We start from the raw sequence: 21,218 nt of genomic DNA, 5'->3' as shown, positions 1-21,218 counted from the left end.
ATGTGTCCAGGCAGCCGGGAGTGACTGCCGGGCTCCGTCCTGCTCCGGGGAGCCTGCTGGCCTCCCCTCCCCCCGGGTCTCATGCTGCTTCTCAGGCCGTGTTTCTCGAGCGACAACTGGGGCGCCAGGGGATCGGCCCAGCCACACCACAATGCCCTGAGTATTTAATCCCCTGGGGTCTGAGCCTGATCTACGGGATGGATCAAGAAATCTCAAAGGTCGGGGTACCAAGTTCCACGATGATGGTATTAATCGTTCCCCTTAGCGACGCTGATCGAACAGTGTATTGTGACCAGGGTTCCAGAACAAAACCTGTTTGAGCGGCCGCCCCGTCTCCGTCTCCGTACAGGAAGGCGTGCACCCCTGGGCTCCTTCCCGTCCAGGGCTCCCGTTCGCCCTGTGGCACGTTTGCTGGTTTCCTGCCTCTGCCTGTGCCTCTGGTGAGGGTCTGGGTACCGTGTGACGGCAGAGGTCGTCACGCGGCGTGGGAGGAGGAGCTGCCTGCCCGCCCACCAGTCCCAGCCATCCTGCGGTGGCTGACCTGTCACCCAAGGCCCCCCACGTCCGTGCAGCCCATTCCCACCTCGTGCGCCCACCCTCAGCAGTGAGAGGACAGAGCTGTGCCTCCTCCCTCAGTTCCAGCATCTACAGCCTCCACCCTCGGTAGGTCTCACGCTCCCCGGACCAGCCCGAGACCAGGAAACCCGAGCTTCGCCTTCCTTCCCAGTGGCCGGATCCCTCGCTAGACGTGTCCTGCGTCTTCCCCGCTTCAGCAGAAGATTCTCCTCACGTTCTGCGCTCACCGAGGGCGTGTCTCTGTCACTCACCCACATGTGTGGTCACGAGGAGCCTTGTGGGCTCGGGCTATCCCCGGGGCGTCCCAGCCCTCTTTTGTCACTTCCCTTAGAGCCTCCAGCTCTGGGCCAGAGAGGGTAGGTCCGACTCAGCACCAGGAGAGGGACGCGCCGTTCTGTGGTTTTGCCGTTCGCCCCCAGGGCGACCAGAGCTCAGCCCCGCAGGCTGGTGTCCCTGGGCCTCCTCCTGCGACAGCCCAGCACCAGGTGGACGACAGGCCCGGAGACACCACATGCAGCCCAGTGTCCCCGTCGTCCGGTCCCTGGCTGCACCGGCCAGATGGGCCCTGCCCGCATCCTGGGGCCCGGCCTGCCTCCAGCACATGGTCAGGAACTCACCTCTCCAGAGGTCACGGCTCATCTGTCCCTTCTGGGAAATAATGAACGTTTTCTCCGCGCTAAAGACCTGTCACAGGTGTGCCGATCGTGACAGGAGATGGGGCCACAAGGAGCCCTCAGTGTGCAGGGTGGCGGGGGGCGGGTGTCCACAAAGGAAGGGTGGGGAGAGGGGAGGAGCAGGGAGGGGAGGAAGAGGATGAGGATGGAGAGGAGGAGGACGAGGTGGGCAGGGGCGAGGGGGGGCTGAGAGAGGAGACACAGTCGGTGCCGATGACGCAGGGGGGACCTTGTGTCCCGTGGCCCGAGCACTCAGGCATCTGGGCCCCGGGCCCCCTCGGGTCCCACCGTCTTCCAGCCCCAGGGAGAGGTCGATTGGCACGTGGTGGGGGTGCCAGCTTAGACGGGGGTCTGGGCGTCCCAAGCCTCCAGGACGAGGGAGGGGAGGTCGAGGTGTTGCCCGCTCCCCGGGGCCTCGGGCTGGCGCTGTTCGGGGCTGAACTCGTCTCGTTGCCTGGACGGGTGCAATTAAGAGCTTTAATTAGTTCACCTGGGGCTGCAGGTGAGTGTCATTAGCACGCGGCCCGCTGCAGCTGGAACGGGCACCTGGCGATCCTTCCTCCCGCTCGGGGTCGATCCAGTACAGACGTTGAACTTCTCCCACTTGGAAGCTGGACCCCAAGTCAGAAGATTGGCTACGTTTGTTTTCAATATGAGGAGTCAGAGCCTGATGTTTGCGGATCAGACTCGGGCTCTGATAGTTGGTTGTGGGGGCCGGTGGCTCACAAGCGGATACGAGGAAATCGGGCAGACAAAAGGCAAAGCAGACGCGGTGTGGCTGGGAGGGCTGCGGGCACCTGGGGGACACACCTGACTCCGGGCCGGGGCCGCGGTAGGTAAAGTGACCGCCGTCACTCGTGGTGGGTGCGGCCGGGCCGGGGGTGTGTGGCCAGTGCACGCTGGGGTCTGAGCCTTGGGAGGAGCCAGTCTCCTGAGCACAGTTCTGCAGCAACACAAGCAGCCGACTCACAGAAAGAGGGTCGCGTCCCTCCTGCAATGCTTTCCCACGCTGGGTCCCAAAGACACGGAGGGACTCCTTCCCCGCCATCACTCCCGGCTGCCCGTGTGTCCAGGAGCGTGCATTGTACAAATGCCCCTCGCCCCAACTCTCTCTCCCCCTCTCTCTTTCTCTCTCGCTGTCTGTCCTTCTCTCCTCTCTGTCCCTTTCTCTCTCTGTCCCTCTCTTCCTCTCTGTCCCTCTCTCTGGCTCCCACTCTCTCTCTTTCCCACTCTCCATCCCCCTCTTGCATACACACACACACACACACGCACACATAAAGATATCAGGGGATCAATAAATTTTCATTTAAAAAAAATAAATTATAGCTAAATGTGCAAAAAGGGATTTTAGACTTAAAAGCACGAATTTAAATGATTTTGTATTTTCTTTCCTGTTTCTGCTTTCCATCTCCATGAGCAGTGGGGAGCCATCAGGGGGTACCTAGGCGGCTCACGTGCTGATGCTTACACGCAGGAGTATTGCTGCCCTGCCATGGGCCAGGGAGCAGCCCAGGGTGACACCAGGCTCTTCGCAGCCGCGTCCCCTCCTCCAAGCCACGGATGCGCCCTCCCCCGCTCCCCTCCTGCCGGGTCAGCACGGGAGACCCAGCGACAACACCAGAGCCTCAGTGCCTTTCTGTGATCCTGTTCTGGATGCATCTAGGGCAGGGGGGGCTAGAAATAGCCAGCAACAGATGACATTTTAGCTGGTTGGGTGATGCCGGGTACTCGAGGAAAGGGCGTTTCTGATGTGAGAACCAGGTTGCCCCTGCAAACGCACCGGAGAGCCTGGCCAAGGGCGCGTGTTGGCCCCGGGAGAGGTCGGGGAGCAGCCTGACACACAGTGCGCGGCCCGGAGCAAAGTGAGAACGTGGAGTCCCTTGTTCAAATGTTATGAGGACTTTCAAGAAGGCAGCAACCGAGGCTCCAGTGACGGCCAGCGCGTCCCAGCACGGGGCCTGCACCACGGCATCTGCCCCACGCCACGGCCACGAGGCAGCTGCTGTGGGCAGGACTGAGACCGGTCACGTCCGGGGCTTGGGCTCTGGATTCTGGGAGTGGAGACGCCTGTGGGTCCAAGTCAGGCTTCACCCTCGAACAGGAGAACGTGACACGTGCCGAATCGTCGCAAACTCTCCGAAGAGGGGAGCTGTCTTCCGACCGCCCGCACACAGACACGGGCACGGCCGCTCCGGGCGGAGCCCCTTGTCCCCAGGTGCCCGGGAACCGGGTCCTTTCCCCGGCTCTCACTCGCTCACGAGCAGGCGGCAGCTGGTCTGGAGGCTCCTCCCACATCCCCTCCCCCACCCCCCCGCACCTTGGGGTGCACGCAGCTCTGGCCCCCTGACGCCACCCCTGCCCACAGGAGTCTGCAAAGTTCCACCTGTTTTTTTTACAGTCTACTTATTTATTTTGAGAGAGAGAGAGAGGGTGCGAGAGCAGGGGCAGGGGAGAGACAGAGAGAGAGGGAGAGAGCGAAGCCCCAGCAGGGTCTGCCCTGTCAGCACAGAGCCCGATACGGGGCTCCATCTCACAACGCTGGGATCATGACCCGAGCCGAAGTCAAGGGTCCGACACTTAACCGACTGAGCCACCCAGGCGCCCTGCAAAGTTCTACTTTTGAGGGTTGACTCTATAGGATGAAACGTATCCTAGTTCACACTTGGTTTATGCCTACAGGGCACTCGGAAAGCAATTCTATGGGAACCATCGCTGTCCTGTTTGGCAACTTACTGCACGTTTTGATTAGAAGTGTCTCATCTCACTGGTGGAGTCATGGATCGAGCACTGCAGCATATCCCAGCTTCCTAGAAAACACCAGGGTGACTTTAGTAACACAGGTAACGGAAGGGGAGAGTTCTGCCTGCTTCCTACCTAACCGCATAGAAATGGGGCCCTCGCCTGTCGCCCTTATGAATCAGACGTGATTCTGAAGGAGCCGAGGGTTTTGGTAATTTTTCGAGACAAGGTCCGTGGTTTGCCGCTTGCCTTCTGATGTTGCTGAAAGACGGACACGAGCATCTTTTCGGGTCACACGGTTTCCACTTTGCGATTTTTTGCTGTTCTAAGGTGTAATTTGGGGGTGAGACCAGTACAGAGGTGCATGTGGACTGCGGTGGGACGAACGTTCCAGAAAGCTGTGTGCTACCTCGTGCTGCACCAGACAGACACCACAACAGCTGCTGGGGGGGCCGCGTCCCTCTCTGTAGCCAGACGCTGGCACCAGGTGGCTGTGATTGGGGGTGGCTCTTCTGGCCTAGGATTGCCCCCTTCTGGAAGGAGCCCCTGGGGCCTGAGGGCTCCCGCCCCTGACTCCTCGCTGTGCCGGCCCAGAGCTGTGCTCCCGGCCCAAGGGGAGCGTGTGTTCAAGTTAACCAGAAGGGGGCCTGGGCTCTGGGGACTTGCAGTTGAAACCTTTCAACGAACACCTAGAAAAATCCAAGTTTAGACGCATTAAAGAAAGGAAGCGCCCTTACTTGGCTTGCAGTTCAATACTGGTGTCAGTGCCCCGGGTGGGAAAGTTCCACAGGGTCTGCCTCAGTCCTCGGGAGGTTCTGGGGGCAGGAGGTGGGCCAGGATCGCCCCCTGGGAAAGTTCCTGAGACCCGTGAGCCGGTCTGGGCTCTGCCCACGCCAAACCCCAAGAGGCTGCTCTGTGGAAGAAGCCAGAGGCCTACGGAGGGAGGAGCCGAGGCCTGGGGGTTGGGCCAGGGCGGGGCAGGGGAGGCCTCCCAGGGCCCAGGAGCTCAGGCTGTAACAGACTTAAAAGGGCAACTTGGGCGCATCGGAAGGACAGGAACTTCCTGGTCGCGCTGGTTGCCCCGAGGAACGTGGCCGTGGTGGCCCAGGAAGTTGCCCACATCCGGGGGCGAGTCCTGGAGACCTGGGGCGGCCGGGCATGAGGGCACTGCCTGGGGGGACGGGGCACCTGGAAGGCAGCTGGGTCTCCACAGACACGCAAGAACGGTGCCCTCACCCAGAGCCCGCGCCGCAGTGAGCAGGAGAGGTGGGCTCGGCGAGGAGGGGCGCGGCCTGCCTGCTGGGGCTGAGGTCCCGTCCCCCACCCGGAGCATCCCGCTCGGGGACAGCCTGGGGCAGGCTGGGGTCTTCTGAGCGGGGAGGGGCGGGAAGGTGCGGGCTGGCATGGGAGGGGTCGGGGGCGCTGGGGGCTCCAGGCGCGGAGTGAGGAGGGTGAATGGGGTGGACTCCTCTTACCCTGAGACATTTCCACATTTATGTCACTTATAGTGTGAATGGGCTTTTCTTTTCTGATGATGACGGCTGGAAACTTAAAAGTGATGGCACTTTTAGCGTTCTGCAAAATTTCTCTTCACAATGGAAATAAATCACATAGTGAGAAGCAAGCCTTGGGCTGGCAGGTGCCCCCGGGTCTCCCGTACGACGCGAAAGTGTCATCAGCCTGCAAGGGCCCCCGGTCAGCCTCCAGAACCCCCCTCTTCCACGGCCGCACGTGCAGAATTCGCAGTCTGACGGAGCGTTAACAATTAAGAGTTGGGTAGGCGTTCCGCCAGAATTCCTTTTACGGGGGTGCCGCAAACACTCAGCCTTCCATTATGAATGGCCTCGATGTGGCTCAGAGCTGCATGGACTTCAAGACACTAAAGCCGTCATCGCGGAGGCAGAGGAAACAGTCACCTGCCATTAAGGCGGTGGGTCCGCTCTGCAGGCGGCTGGAAGCCGGTCCCTTCTGGGACCCCACCCCCGGGGGGAACCCCCCACCATTCAGAGCCACAGCAGAACCCTCCGCTTTGATTTTTGTTGATTTATTATTTATTTATTTATTGATTGATTAAAACATTTTTTTTAATGTTTATTTATCTTAGAGGGCAAGCAGGGAAGGGGCAGAGAGAGAGGGAGACACAGAATCCGAAGCGGGCTCCAGGCTCCGAGCTGTCAGCAGAGCCCGACGCGGGGCTCAAACTCACGGACCGTGAGATCACGACCTGAGCCGAAGTCGGACTCTCAAACGACTGAGCCACCCAGGGGCCCCTGAGCTTTGTCTTTTAAAGTAAAGGTTGAGCTCAGGTGTGGTTCCCTCACTGGCAGATGCATCCGCAGTTTCTGGAAGAAACCCGCATCTGACACAGTTTCGTTGTTACTGAGAGGTGCTTTGCTCCTGGGCCTGAGCCCCCAGTTCCAAGGCCACACCTCCGACCTTCTTCTGGAAGTTTCTGCTGGGCGAGTGGCCCGCGTGAGCGGTGTTTGGAGGAGACTGATCTGCCAGGGGCCGCGCACCAGCCGCAGAGCTCAGCGCCTCCTCCTCTGGTCCGCGTGCGCTTGGCCAACACGAGACGGTGCTCATGTTCCTGCCAACCTGAGCAGGAACCCGGGGACCCCGCTCGGGCCTCCGCAGACCCTCTGTCACTGTCCCCAGAGCACACAGGGGCTCTTCCACTCAAGTGAGAGTTGCTCTGTGCCCATAGACCTGCAGAAATCGAGTCCCCTTGTCACACTTTTTATAGGTATGTCCTGGAAAAAGGAACAGCTGGCTGAGTTTCTTCTTATCTTGCTGACCGATGTCATACAGCAATATTCCACGGTTGCTGCGTCTGTCCCAGCCCTTAGGGCTGCAGCCTGGTCCCAGGGACGCTGGAGCCTTAATGACGTCCCCAGGCCCCCTGGAGGCTTCACCAAGTCCCCACCACTAAACCCGTCATGTTTAATAAGTAATGTTCAAGCAGCATGTAGTCAAGATCCTTTAATAAGACCTGTAGCTCTCTTTTTTCCTAGTAGAAAATCTGCTTTTAACAATCTCCTTGAAATCCCTTGTAATGCATATGGAATTAAAAACTGAGGTCAGACAGTTCAGAATGAAACCTTGTACAATGGTTGCGATTCCTGCTTAAAATTGGATATTCACAACCTGCTTGACGGGGTCCTGGTATCTTCTTAGAATGTTAGCCTGCACTCAGCTGTCCCAGCCCCTTCCTTTCTTGGGAATTAAATTACCCACATAGGTATACACACACTTATTTTTTACCGTGATCGAGACTAAATCATTAAGTGGTTATTTCATACGACGTTTCCAAATTCATAGCACTGACCTTGATCTCAGCAGAGCACGGGTTGGGCTGAATCTCCCACATGTTTCTGGGTGTGAGGTTTTTTCCCGCGATCAGTGCACATCAGAGTTCTTACGGATCCACCGGATGGCGGGCTCCGTCTGTGCACGTGATGCCCTCCCACGAATGGATGTTTCCATCTGTAGGCTTGCAAGCAGGCCCTGGCTTTGGGGCCCATCCTGAAGATTGTGGTGGACACGGGCCCTCGGGAACCATGACCTCTCTGCGAGCAGACACATGGTTCCGGGGGTTCCGAAAGATGCTCCCTCTCAGCCCCACATCCCCCTGAGGGTCCGCAGCATGGGGGTCCTGGGGGTGACGCCCGGTGACGGGCTCTGGATTCAGGGAGGGCCGAGCCTACCAAGCTCATGGCCCTGCTCGCAGTGCTCTGGATGCAGCAGAGACCGCTGCACGGCGTGATGGCTTTGGGGCCCGACGGGAGGACAGTAACCCAAGCTGGCCGAGCCCATGAGCTCTCGGCTGAGATCCAGCCCCTGCAAACGTGGGCACGGTCCACGGTGGCACGGTGACTTGGGCTACGTTGTACATATCTTGCGCCCAGACCTTTGGGCAATATTCCACACCCACCTTTCCACGTGGAAAGGTGTGCTGCCGACTCCTTTGGGCTCTCTCCCTCAGAGAGTAAATTTGCCGCAGTTCCCCGTCTCTCTGACCTAAAAGCGTTATCTCTCACTTCCCGGGAAGCTTGTGAGATCAACCCAGCCTGACTCAGCTCCCGAGCTCTGAGCCTCTGGGCTGCTGTCCTTGCTGTTCCCTCTGCCGGGAACACTTTTTACTTTCGTCTCTTTCCTGGAAGGTCATATGATAATTCAGGCCCAGGCCTGCTGTCATGTCCACGGTGGGACGGTGACTGACCTTGACACAGCAGTTAACTGTGCTCAGCCGCCTGGGTGACTGGCTCTACGTCCTGTCTCATTAATCGGTAATTATTTGTTCGTTTGTCACCGTCCTCGGCACGGCGTGCGCTCTGTGACGACAGCATCTCACCCAGCATCGCCTGCACGGGGCCTGACACATAGTAAGTGCCCAGGAAAACTCGGGGGAGTGGATCCATCATCCCCTTACCTGGGAGTGACTTTAATCTTCATGAGAATTTCTGAAGGGAGGAGGGTGAAAAGTTCTCCTTCAGATAAAAGCTCTTCCTTTGGGTTATCTGGATTCTGTATTTGGTCAAGGCCATTTAAAAAGTCAGATTTCAGGGGCGCCTGGGTGGCGCAGTCGGTTAAGCATCCGACTTCAGCCAGGTCACGATCTCGCGGTCCGTGAGTTCGAGCCCCACGTCAGGCTCTGGGCTGATGGCTCGGAGCCTGGAGCCTGTTTCCGATTCTGTGTCTCCCTCTCTCTCTGCCCCTCCCCCGTTCATGCTCTGTCTCTCTCTGTCCCAAAAATAAATAAAAAACGTTAAAAAGTCAGATTTCAAGAGAAAAGGTTCTTCAGTGTACTTAATGACACAGAGTTTCCAGATCTGTTTATTAGCAAACATTAAAAAGAGTCAATTCTAGCCATTAAAAGGAAGGGCATTAACTGTATGTAGGGCTAATGGTTTTCTAGTTTCAAAATATCCTTACAACACAGGAAATGAGGCAGGCGGCCCTGGGAAGCAAGACACAGTTTCAGAGACTTCGACAGCCCGGCTTCTCCCGGCGACGGCTGTGGGCTCCCTGCCAGCCTGCTGGTGGCAGCCGCGGAGATGAATTTCTTTTTACTTCGAGCTTGTTAGCAAGAAGCAGCTGTTAGCTCATCCAGGACTAGTGTCGGCTTGTGGAAGGGGCGAGCCGGGTGCCCCACGTGTGTGGAGTGGCCCGAACGACCGCGTCCGACGTGGCTCGCCCTTGGCTCAGTGGCAGAGGCACGGCCGTGGGACTCCACGGGTCTGTCTCTAAGGAAGGACACTGTGTGTGGCTGTGATACTTCGGAGACGGAGCAGGACCCTTTTTAATGTGCGGGTGGCGTGAACTAAGGGTCGCCTTCCAGTCCCCCTTGTGCTCCAAGAAGCTGACCAGGTTACAGCACGGCCACGGACGTGTGTTCCCCTGGTGAGTGACAGGGACCCGGGTGACACCCCTACACCTGTCACCCGTGACGAGTCCGGGAACCCCAAGTGTGCGGCTGGGGTCCAACGGCAGCGTGCACAGCCCTCGTCCACGTCGTTCCTGAACAGTCTCGGGGGTCTCGGCGGACGTGTCTGTAGTATCTCTCTTTCTGTTTGTGCGGTCTTCATATTCTGCGTGATCGTTTTGACTGTTTGCCGATGATGCAAAATGCCCCACGGTTCGGGTCACTTTGCTGTTGTTTCCAAAACCCAAGTGAAGACTAGATGTCGGCCGGTGTAGCGAATCCCTCGGGGGTCTGTCTGTGCCCTGTGTTTCCACACCCCCCGGGAGCTCGCGCGGGTGTGGAGACGTCGCCGGCGGGCCAGCCCGAGTCCCCCGCCGTCCTTCTGTCCGCCTCTCCCGCTGACCCACTCCCACTCCCGGTGCCGGGACGCCTGGCTTTGCCAGCACAGCCGCTCCCCTGGGGGCTGCTCAGGCCCCTCGGAGGCTCAGTTCACGTGCCGGCCTTTCCTCCACCGTCCACGTCTGGGTCCAGGCTCCTTCCCCAGGTCTCGAATCTCCCGCGAAGTGCGGTCAGAACCTCACTCGGAAAATGGTACTGTGGATTTATCTGCTCTCCAACCTCAGCAGATTGTGAACGAGAGAACTTGGACCGGGTGATACGCACGCACGCATCACGTACACGCGTACACACGTGCATGCATGCGCACACGCGTGTGTGTGCCCCCACGCACAGATGTTTCCCGGCACCGAGCTCTGTGCCTGGGGTGGACGCCCAGGGACGGTCGTCTGAGCATATGACTTGTGTCCCCGACCCCCTTAATTCCACCTTAGTTTGCTATTTATGTCCATGTTAATAAGGTGAAAACCTGACTTTCCAAATGACGACGTCTTAACCTTCTCCCCACCTTTGAATTCCTGGCACTTTATAAATCTTTGGTTCAAAGTAGCCACTTAACAGGAAATCGATGAAGAAATGCGGGAAGTCGTAAACCCGGGTAGGTCCGTACGTGCGTCCACATGCATATACACCAGCATGTACTGGGTATGATGGCTTTACTACCCGCTGCCATCCGGCAAAACTCTGAAAACCAGAAACACGTTTGTAAAGTCTTAGTCAAGAAGCCCTTGTATGCAGCATTTAATAAGTTAAATTCCTTTTTCACATAAATAATCACGGTGCCTTTCTTTGGGATGTGTCTAATTTTAGAAACTTTTCCATTATGATTATTGTATATTTTCACTAGTTATTCTAAAATGTACACCTTGGGAAACTTGACAAAGAATAAAGAAAGGTAAAAAGAAACGCCACGACAGGAGTTTTCGATGAAGGTGGGGACGGTTCGGGGTTGGGAAGAATTTCATCACGACAGTCCATCTGATGGTTGGCGAAAGTAACGGAGACATGGTCTGATGATGTCAACACCCGCCGGAAGGATATTCTGTAAAGTGTGGGATGTTATTAAATTGATTCAGTTCCTAATGTATGAGGACTTTTTATTTTTTAAAACACAGGGAAAAACACCTACTACCCCTCCTGCCCTGTGAGCGGTCACAGGGACTCTGTTAAAGGGACAATGGCTCTTGTCCCTGTAGTTATTTAAGATTACCGTCCAAATTCTAAATAACGATTAGAACACGAGAAATGAAATGTCCTGATTATAAGAGAGGCAGAAATACATCACCAGGACTTCTAGGTGGCCTATCCAGACCCTGAGTGACTCAGATAAAAATCATGTGGAGGCCACTTGGGTGTTTGGTGATTGGTTGGTTAAAAATAAATACGAACTAGAGCACGTGGGTGGCTCAGTTGGTTGAGCGTCGGACTTCGGCTCAGTCATTATCTCACAGTTTGTGAGTTCGAGCCCCGCGTCGGGCTCTGTGCTGACGGCTCGGAGCCTGGAGCCTGCTTCGGATTCCGTGTCTCCCTCTCTCTCTGCCCCTCCCCAACTCATGCTCTGTCTCTCTCTGTCTCAAAAAAATAAATAAAAACATTAAAAAAAATAAAAATAAATAAATACGTACAACTCAACATGCCTGAGTGCTAACAGCTTTTTGACAAATGCTCTTGAAAACATTCCAGATATATTGAAATCTCATTTACAATAGCAATCGTTAACAAATGTGTAGGAATATATTTGTCAAGAAATGCGCACGCCTAAGCAAAGCAGAACTAAAGGAAAAACCGGGGCCCGAACACCCGTCATCAGAGATGCCGTTGCTAAGCACCTGCTAGACAGCCACCCCCCGGCCGCCCTCTGTCACCCTGCCCACTAAGCTTTCCTCGAGACACCTGTTGTCATGTGTGTGTACTCGCTCTCTCAGACCTGCCGGCCTCTCAGGCCTCTCAGGCTTGGGTCGTGAGAGGAGACACTGTGGTTTTCTTACTCTCTGCCGAATGCCCCAAATCATGTAGTTAAATGGTCAAATAAATGTATGGTTCAATAAATTTTACCAGTTTTTGTTGAAAACTAGTGATTCTGAACAAAGCAGTTTTTGGCTTCCTTTGTACTAAACTCAGTCTGCTAACATGTTTGGAGTGACCTACTTGTCACCGTGTAGAGTATGTGCTTATTATTTGTACAATTAGAATGCAATTTCTTTAGGACACAGAGAACATTTGAAAATATATTTGCGAATGGCTTATGACAAAGGATCAAAGATTAAAAGCAGGCTCCAAGCTGTCTCCCCTGGGCATCGGCCGTTAGATGCTGGGGAGGCTGACCGTGGACAGGGCGTCGGGAGCTTGGGGCACTGGTTCCACCTGCCCCTGTCTGCGCGTCGGGCGAGGAGCAGCCCGATTCAGTAACCAGCAAGAAATAAAAGATCTCCAAGTGTATACCTAAAACGACCTCAGTTTTGTTTAAATGTGTGTGTGTCTGTGGGCGTCTTTGTGCGTTTTGTGTCCGTGTGTGTATATGTGTGCAACTGCCTGCGTGTCTGTGTGAGCGTGTGTGAGCCTGGGCGTGCGTGTGACTGCGTCGGCGTGCGTGTCCACGTCTCTGCGTGTGGTGTGACCTCACCAAGCGAGCCGTTCCACCCTCGGGAGTCTTCCTCTGCTTCCAGCCCCACGTTTCTGTACCCGACCGTTTCGTGTGAATTTGCAAATATAGTTGTGTGGTGACTTCACGGTCCCTCTGGTGGTTTCCCCGGTCCTTACGTTACCCAGCCGGTGCTTACAGGGTGCGTGCCACGTCAAGGGCGTGGCAGGGGGGTCAGCGAGGTGACCGCAGGGGGTTTAGGGATTGCGCGTTCGTTTAAGAGAACAAGCAGGCACCTCACGTCACCCTGGTGCCTGAGCTGTGCTGCACCCCGATGCCCCCGGATGTGTTCACCCCGTCCTGCACCACTGCCTTCACTGAGCCAGCCCCAGGGGTGTTACCTGGAGATTTTTCCCCAGGTGCTGGAGGGGGAACCCCGGTGAGGGGGGGAAGACCCAGGGGAGGGGCCCGTGTGGTAACCCCAGCGAGCCTGGTCAGGGGGTTCAGGGACTGGGCAGAGCAGCTGGGGCCTCGGGAAAGGACCTGCTGAGTGGGGCCACAAACCACCTCCCAGCCCAGGTCATTTGTGTGCAAAGTCATGGGCCTCTTAATCCTTAACAACTAGTTTGCAGGAAAAATCCAGGGTGAGCCTCTGGATGAGGTGAGCACTGAGCCTAAATGTTCTAGGTCCCCTGGCGGAGGCAGAGGTGAGGACGGTTGGGGGGAGGGGGGAGTGAGGAGGGGGGTCCTCCTCTTCCCCAGCGACCGACGGCTACGGAGTTGCAGGTGGACCCCCCTCCGTCCCTTCTCGCCCACCTCTGCCCAGTGCCCAGACTCCGATGTTTCGGCATGCCCAGAATAGCGGGGATGGTACTCAGAACTACAAAGTAGAAACGACATCTAGATAATCTACGTTTGTTTCTCTCTCTCTGCCCGTATTGGAGACGGTGGCCGTCGAGAGAAGCAGGAACCTGAAGTAGAAGGTAGTGTCGTTCCAAACCGCGCTGGGGCGTAGCACGATGGGGGGCTGCCCCACACTGTTGGGGGCCGCGGGTGCCTCTCCGCGGGGCTGACGGGGCTGGGGGAGACCGGCATCGATGGGGGAGGGAGTCTGGCATCGGCGAACTCCCTTTGCTGCTCTGGGTTCTAGTCCTTCCAGACGGTGGCCAGGCCTCTGGGGCACGTGTTACTTGCTCTGCCCTCGGCCGGGAGCCACGTGCTTGTCCCCACACCGGAGGGCGGGCCGGGGGTGAGGCTGTTGAAGCCGGTGTTGAGGAGAAGGACCAGCACACAGGGCGGCTGTGGTACGGGGCCAACCATGCCAGCCAGCCCGGTTGAGACCGTTCTCATCGGCCGGAGCGTCCCCACGTTATCGTCACATTTAATCCATCCTGCGGACTTGCTGTCACCAAATTCCCTAGAAAGGAAACAGAGGAAGAACCAGTGTATGAAGACACGGAAATCCCCAGACACAGGATTCTGGGGGGAAATCACCTGATAAAAGCCCACTACTTTGCTCACGGTGCACAGACCTAAGTGTGTCCACACTAGAGCATGTTCATTTCAGACCCGTGTTAATTAAGCCACAGTCGAATCTTCAGGTTCTGAAATGATTAAGCCCACCACACTGACACGGCTTCGAAGTCCAGAAGCGACAGGTAGAACTTTCCGTGGTATCCACCTCATGCAGTCCGAGGCGATGCCCCTCTTCTGGCCGGCTGCCTTCGCGGAGAAACCCGTCGAGTCCAGCCGACTCAGTGTCTCCTTACTCATCGGTCGGTTGTAATTCTAATGGAAGTCAGAAAACGTGGCTGTCGTTTGGGGCAGATTTGATCATCCCGCCTCTGCAAAAGGGCCTCTCCCCGACTTTTGAGACGGAAGGATGGCAATGTCCTTTTGAATTTGTACTGTTTACCGGGCGAAGGCTCACAGAGGACACGCAGGAGAGCCGATATTTGAATGTAGGTCTTAAGGAGCCAGCGCTTTCCGGTGAGAGAGTGTCCTCTACGCGGAGACACAAAGACGGCGGCTGTGTTGTAGGAGCTGCTAAGGCACCCCCTGCCCTCTCCCCCGCCCCCTGGTGGCCTTCAACGGACACCATCTGTCCCCTGTCCCTTTTCCTACAGAAGAGACCACCAGACAGAAGCGCTGCCTCTCCGGAGCGAGGCGAATGCGGGAAAACGCCAGGTGCCCCGAGGTGGCGCTCTCTCCGGGGACAGTGTGCACAGGCAGGTCGTGTGCAGGTAGACGAAGGGCTGCTTCCTCAGCCTGGGGTTTTTTAACCTTAGAGTGATGAGCCTTGGGAGGAAAGGCAACAGAAGGGGGCTGCGGATGAGTGGGTTCGGGAGAAGGGCGGTGCCCCGTGCCAGTCTACGCCACCTGCGACTACAGGCACGCTCTGCCGTCCCAGGGCCCCGGCCGGGCGGGCTGCTGACCTCCTCTGAGCCTCATGTCCCTCACCTGCGGGACGGGGAGGATGGTGGTGAAGGCTTGTTGCGGCGAAGCGCGCCACACTCGGCACTCAGTAAACGCCCGCCATTCTGGCCGTCCACGGGGACACACGCCGTGTGGCCGTCCACGGGGACACACGCCGTAGAGGTTCCTTAAGCTAGAACAGTAACACGCAGTCTGGGCACCTCCAGTGCCTTAGCTGTTCGAGCATCGGAGCCCCCGGGTCAGCGCGCGCGCACGTGAGCGTATTTCGCGTGCTCGTTTCCTGGGGGTGCCACCCGGGGGCAGCTGTTTCACACGACAGCAGCCGAGCTGCCGTGCCTCCTGTGTCCTTGATTTTGTTCAGTAGCAGCCTTTTCCACGGTGTTCTGGCCCACGAAGCCGCCGGGTCCAGCTATAATCTGAGAAAACAACGTCTCCTAAACTTGAATTATGGGCACATTAAATAGTAATGGCCGAGGGATTTGGAAGCGGCTTTGACCCAATGTTCTGTCCAAAACTTGGGCAGCCGCCCAGACTCGGCTGCTGCAGCCCCTACAAAGCAAGTGGGTCTTGAGATCTCTGTGCAAAGAGAAGGGAGCCTATGTATTCCCCTCCCCTGCCCTCCCTCCGGTCCTCTTTGAAAGCACCTGGTCCCAGGGCTGCGCGTCAGCCGCTGCCGGAAGCTTGGCTGAGGTGGCAACAGGTGCTCCAGACAAGCCTGCCTAGACTGCATGTCCCCACTGCTGATCCTCGGGAACCACGGGGACCGCCCTCCCTCTGTCTATTCTGTTCCCACAGCAACAGAGTGGGAAACAGGAGTGGGTCAGGACTGAGGGCGTGGCTTGAGTCGTTTGGATCCCCTGGGGCGGCTTCAGGACAGTGGAGGGTCCCGCGCACCGTCCTGCCCTCCGCTTTCCCTGCCCCACCCCTGTGCATTTCCATACCCCACTCCCCAGGGAAGGCCTTGAATCTCACATCTGATACACGGGAGCTCAGACAGAGACTGCCGTCACTGCTGGGAAGCAAGCCCAGGAAGAAAGGTCCACGGGACACCAACTTTAGGAAGGGAGGAGGTCCGTGGGACATGATGCAAGAAGCAAGGTCCACGTGACCCCAGTGTCATAAGGATGGAGGTCCTGTGTAGACGGGGTCCCAGGTGGACAGGGGAGGGCACTGGGCACGAAGAATGTGTCAAGGGCAGAGGACCCCACTCCCCTGTGGAAGGCATACAGAACGGGGCCGCCCTGGGCACCAAGGTGAACTTGAGACCAGCCACGCCGTCGGACCCACCAGGCAGGGTTCTCGGGACCTTCTCTCGCTCACCTTCTGTGCACCTCCTTCCCTTTTCAATAAAGCGGAGGCCATCTCCGAGCCTGTGCCAGAGGATGCAATCGAAGACAGGTGGTCCGGGGAGGTTTCCTAGAAAGACACTTGTAACCTGGATTCAGAGCTGGCTCTTCCCCCAAAGGAGTGAGCACCAGGACCCTAATGTTGATGGAGACAGGGGTGTGGACCCCCCGTGCTCTCACGGGGCAGCTGTGAAGACATTTACCACTGATGATCGACGTGGTGCCCAGCTTGAGGAGATGTAGGAGGGAGGCGTCCCTGGGAGCGGCTGCAGGACCCTGGGCAGGGTGGCGCCGCTGAGAACCCGCGATTCCTGCGGGAGACAGAGTGAGGAGCTCAGGGTGACTAATCCCCGGTTCAAGGCGTCAATGTGACAGCAGTGGGCGGGGTGGGGGGAGGGGGGCTGAGGCAGATGGTCATGACCCGTGGCTAGAGGATGGAGAGAACACCTGACTGGGTCAGCCTCACGGGGAAGGTCGTGGAGAACGGCCAGAGCACTTGACCGGGTCAGGCCTCATGGGGAAGGTCGGGGAGGATGGAGAGAGCAGGTGCATTTGCAGCCCTGCCCGGGGTCCCAGGCCGAGGTCGAGTCCCTATTAAGGAAGGGACGGGAACGGGGCCCTACGGGGTTGGAGCGACTGACAACTGGGACGCTCAGCTTCTACGGTGCCCTGGACAGGAAGACGGGCCTGACAGGTCACCCTTCCGGCGATAGCTGAGTCCAGTCCAGACAGCACGAACGTGCGGGTGCTTCTCAGGACAGCGCTGGCTCCAGTGACCCCGCCTCCCTTCCCGGACCCTTAAGAAGAGTCAAATGCCAGCCTGGCCTCGGCTTCTGGTCACCACGAAGTGCGTGGCCCTGGATTTGCCCTTCCGCGGTAAACAACTAGCAAGTTGGACACAACATGCGAACACCTGCTTTCAGACGTTGGGCCACAGGCAGGACAGGGCCGTGCACCGCGAGGTGAAGGCCCTGGTGTTCCGCCCGGAGGGATTTTCTAGATGGCGGCACAGGATTGAGAACCAGACCCGATCAAAGCGTTGCTGCTGCTGTGGTGGGGAGGGGGAGACGAGAGCTGAGGTGGCCCTCACTGACGCCGGGGAGTGTGCATGTGTGTGCATGTGTGTGTGTGTGTGTGTCTCACACTTGGCCCTACGGTGTGGAAGGGCCTAGGAATTCCAGACGAGTTGTTCTCAGAAGGCACCAACTTCGCTCCAAGAATCAAATGGGTGGGGCGCCTGGTTGGCTCAGTCAGTTGAGAGCCCGACTTCAGCTCAGGTCATGATCTCTCGGGTCGTGGGTTCGAGCCCCGCGTCGGGCTCTGTGCTGACAGCTCGGAGCCTGGAGCCTGCTTTGGATTCTGTGTCTCCCTCTCTTTCTGCCCCTCCCCTGCTCGCCATCTGTCTCTCTGTCTCTCTCTCAAAAATAAATAAACATTAAAAAAATTAAAAAAGCAACAACAAAGGAGGGCAGCAGATGACTTCCAAACTGTAAAAGGAGAAAAACATAGGTGCCTGGGGGCTTGACTGGTTGAGCGTCCTGTTGGCTCAGGTCATGATCTCGTGGCCCATGAGATCCAGCCTGAGTCAGGCTCTGTGCTGACAGCTGGGAGGCTGCTGGGATTTTCTCTCCCTCTCCTTCTGTCCCGCCCCCCCTTGTGCTCTGTCTCTGGCTCTCTGTCTCCAAAATAAACAAACATTTAAAACAATTAAAAAATAAAAGCAAATGGATCAGGTTGGCTGGAGGGGAGGTCGGCGTGGAGGTCGCCGCCTCAGCCAGGCGCCTCTCTAGGGGCCGTGTGACCGCACTCTGCTGATGGGAGCCGGCCGCTTGGCTGTGCCCCACCCCCGGAACTGCCCTTGACCACGGATGTGGCGTCTAAGGTGTAAGCTCCCGGCAGGGGGCAGGGGGCAGGCATTCACGTGGGGTGGCTGTGAAGGGTGTCCTGGCTCCAGAGCCCCCAGTGGACTTGGTGAGAGTCTCGTGTAGCCACAGGGTCCGCTTCTCCCTTTGCCCCGTTTCTGTGTGGACCTCTCTCAGAAGCTCTGCCCAGTCACCGTCCCTCTCGGGGAACCCAGTCTAAGGCCACCCCCAGCAACCGCTGCCTGGCGGGTGTGTTTATGTCCCACCAGAACAAGATGAGCCTGCTTCAGGTCCCACTGGCTCATGGCGCAGTGATACCCAGGAGGACTGAGCAGAGTCTTTGAGAACTAGCAGTGTGAGGCACGTGGTCTTGCTGTGACAGGGCCCTGTCCTTCAGACATTTTCTGGCTTCACTTCTGTGACAACTTTTTGGAAACTGTCAATAATTACAAAGAAAACAAATTACATGCCTAGAGCATGCTTCTTATGGGGACCCAGAAGCCCACAGTTGCAGGATTCTACTCCGTAGGAGGGTTTCAGAGACCCAGGATGACCGTTTGTGGCTCCCTCAGTGGTCCCGGAGCGTGAGAGGCCTGCCCCTCCTTTTGCAGATAACCGGGCGGATCTTCGCTCCCCGTGCTTTCAGGCGGGTCGAAGTGGGCCCTGGGGTGGGCACTGGAGCGTGTCGCCTGGCTCCGCGTGTGGTGGCAGCGTGGCCGTGGGCGAGCCCGGGCTCATGGCTCACCCTGGCGTGTGGACCGAGTCTCGCTGCAGCCAGACCGCCCTGGGACGGGAACACAGCAGCTGGTGGTGGCTGGGGGACAAACAGTTTGCGGAGGAGAAAACCAGGAAGCAGGAGGCGTGGTGGGGAGTCCAGGGCTCCGGCCGCAGAGGGGACAGGGACGCTCGCCACGGCCTTCCCACCCCCCGCTGCAGGAGGAATGAGCGTTGGCTGGCCGTGCACGGGGCTGGAGGTGATGGCTGTGGGCAGAGACCAGCAGGTGTAGGGCCCGGGATGAGCAGGGCCAGGCCCTCTCTGCTCTGGGGCTGGCGGGGCAGGGTCCCAGGGCCGAGCGGTGGGGACGCGGGTGGGGACCAGAAGGAAGGGGCCAGCGAGCCGGCCATGTAAGCCCCAGGATAATGCGGGAAAGGGCTTTTATTGTCTGTTCATTCATTTTTAATTCCGAAGCCATTTGAGAAATTCCCAAAAGCTTCCCTCTAGACTAGTGACATAAACCGGTTTACAATTTCAAGATCACCCTGTGCTGGGGAGCCTGTGGAGAGTGGAGGCCACCGAATCGGCTTGGGGGCTGAGTTAGGGCAGCAACATCCCAACCCTTCCTTCCTGATGGCAATGCCTGCATCAGGCCCGCTGCCAAGGCCAGGCACCTAATCCGTGCAGGTGTCCAGGCACAAGATAACTACTCTGCAATGAGACTCCGATGTGACCTGGTGGCCCTGGACATCTCAGGGAGCCCAGAGCAGGCCTTCAGAGGAAGGAGAAGTCGGGTGTTGTTTGTGGTTCTTCTGTGTGTGGCGTCAGCTCGAAGTATGGGGTCTGCCAGCGACCTCTGCCCCTTTGCCCTGCTCTGTACCCAGGAAGGTTGGCCTCGGGGCCGCACCACTGGATCCCCTGACTTCTTCTTTTTTTTTTTTAACGTTTATTTATTTTTGAGACAGAGAGAGACAGAGCATGAATGGGGGAGGGTCAGAGAGAGACACAGAATCTGAAACAGGCTCCAGGCTCTGAGCTGTCAGCACAGAGCCTGACGTGGGGCTCGAACTCACAGACCACGAGATCATGACCTGAGCCGAAGTCGGATGCTTAACTGACCGAGCCACCCAGGCGCCCCCTGACTTCTAATTCCAGTCGGGCTGAACCCACGAGAGCATCAGGCAGAAGGGTGAGGTGTGGGGTCCCCACGTCCCCAGCAAGAGCAGACTCGCCCGCCTCCCCACCTGCTGCTGGACGCTGGGTGTGTCAGCCCCTCTGGTGTGCTCTGAGCTCTGCCCACACCCCCGTGGCTCACAGCCTGCGGAGGGGCCCCCCTTTGTGCCGGCATCCTGGCCAGGACCATGAGACGTCTTCCTTCTGTGCTTTCGGGTCCTGTAGGATGCCCAGCACACGGTGAGTCGTCCTGAGCAGGGCTCACATCAGAGCCATCATCTGGTTAAGGGGATTATTAACTCGGCTTGAGTATCGAATGCCTACATCACTGAATTATTAAGCCCGCAGCCCAAGAAGTTAGACAGAATGCTAAAGAAGTATTCCAAAGCAGCCACACTTGATTCTTTATTCTCTTTTAAATTAGCCATGAGCATTTATCATGTGAGCTATTAGGAAAAAAAAAAAGAAAGAAAGAAAGAAAAAAAAAGCTTTAAATGCTCTGCACGGGCAGCTAAAAGCCTGGAATTGTTACCAGAAGAAATGAACCAGAGGTCGCCAATGAAATTCTCTAATTTTAATGCCAAGTGCATTGTTATTTATCTAGTTTCTTAATGGAAAAATAACACACAATAACCTTTAAAAGTTAATGCAAGGGGGGAGAAAATACTGTAGAGATGTATTTATTGTTTTAAGTTTCGGTAAATCACTCTTTGCCTAGAGCTCAGGGATTCCCCGTGGGAGTCGCTCTCTGGTACACTTTGGGGTGACAAAGGCGAGATGCCACCTTATTTTTCTTCCATGTTCCCCGGGACTGCCTCTTCAGGAAGACGTTTCACCCCTCGGGTGGGCTTTCTGTACCTGGAAAGAGGTCCCAACACTTTCACTTAAAATAATTCCTTTTCAGGGCACCTGGGTGGCTCAGTCGGTTGTACAACCGACTTCGGCTCAGGTCATGATCTCACGGTTCGTGGGTTCGAGCCCCGCGTCGGGCTCTGTGCTGACAGCTCGGAGTCTGGAGCCTGCTTTAGATTCTGTGTCTCCCTCTCTCTCTGCCCCTCCCCCACTCATGCTCTGTCTCTCTCTGTCTCAGAAATAAATAAACATTAAAAAATTTTTTTTAAATAATTCCTTTTCACTTTGATTATGTTTCTCAATTATGAAAGATTATAAAGTAACAAATGATCAATTTTTCAAATAATTTTTAAAGTTTTTATTTAAATTCCAGTTCGTTAACATACAGTATGATATTAGCTCTCAGTGCACAATACAGCGATTCAACACCTTCCAGAATAACCACC

At 56.8% G+C, this 21,218-nt stretch overlaps 1 long non-coding RNA gene across 1 annotated transcript; it reads left to right on the top strand.

Annotated features, from left to right (window-relative positions):
* The first annotated feature begins 298 nt into the window (after window positions 1–298).
* Window positions 299–4,641, top strand: LOC122202277. The gene is made up of 3 exons (XR_006194568.1): window positions 299–440; window positions 668–932; window positions 3,930–4,641. It is a non-coding gene; the product is annotated as an uncharacterized LOC122202277 (long non-coding RNA).
* Window positions 4,642–21,218: the final 16,577 nt, after the last annotated feature.

This window comes from Panthera leo, chromosome D2 (genome assembly GCF_018350215.1).
Source record: "Panthera leo isolate Ple1 chromosome D2, P.leo_Ple1_pat1.1, whole genome shotgun sequence".
Lineage (NCBI taxonomy): Eukaryota > Metazoa > Chordata > Mammalia > Carnivora > Felidae > Panthera > Panthera leo.
This window is presented reverse-complemented; position numbering and strand designations above follow the sequence as displayed.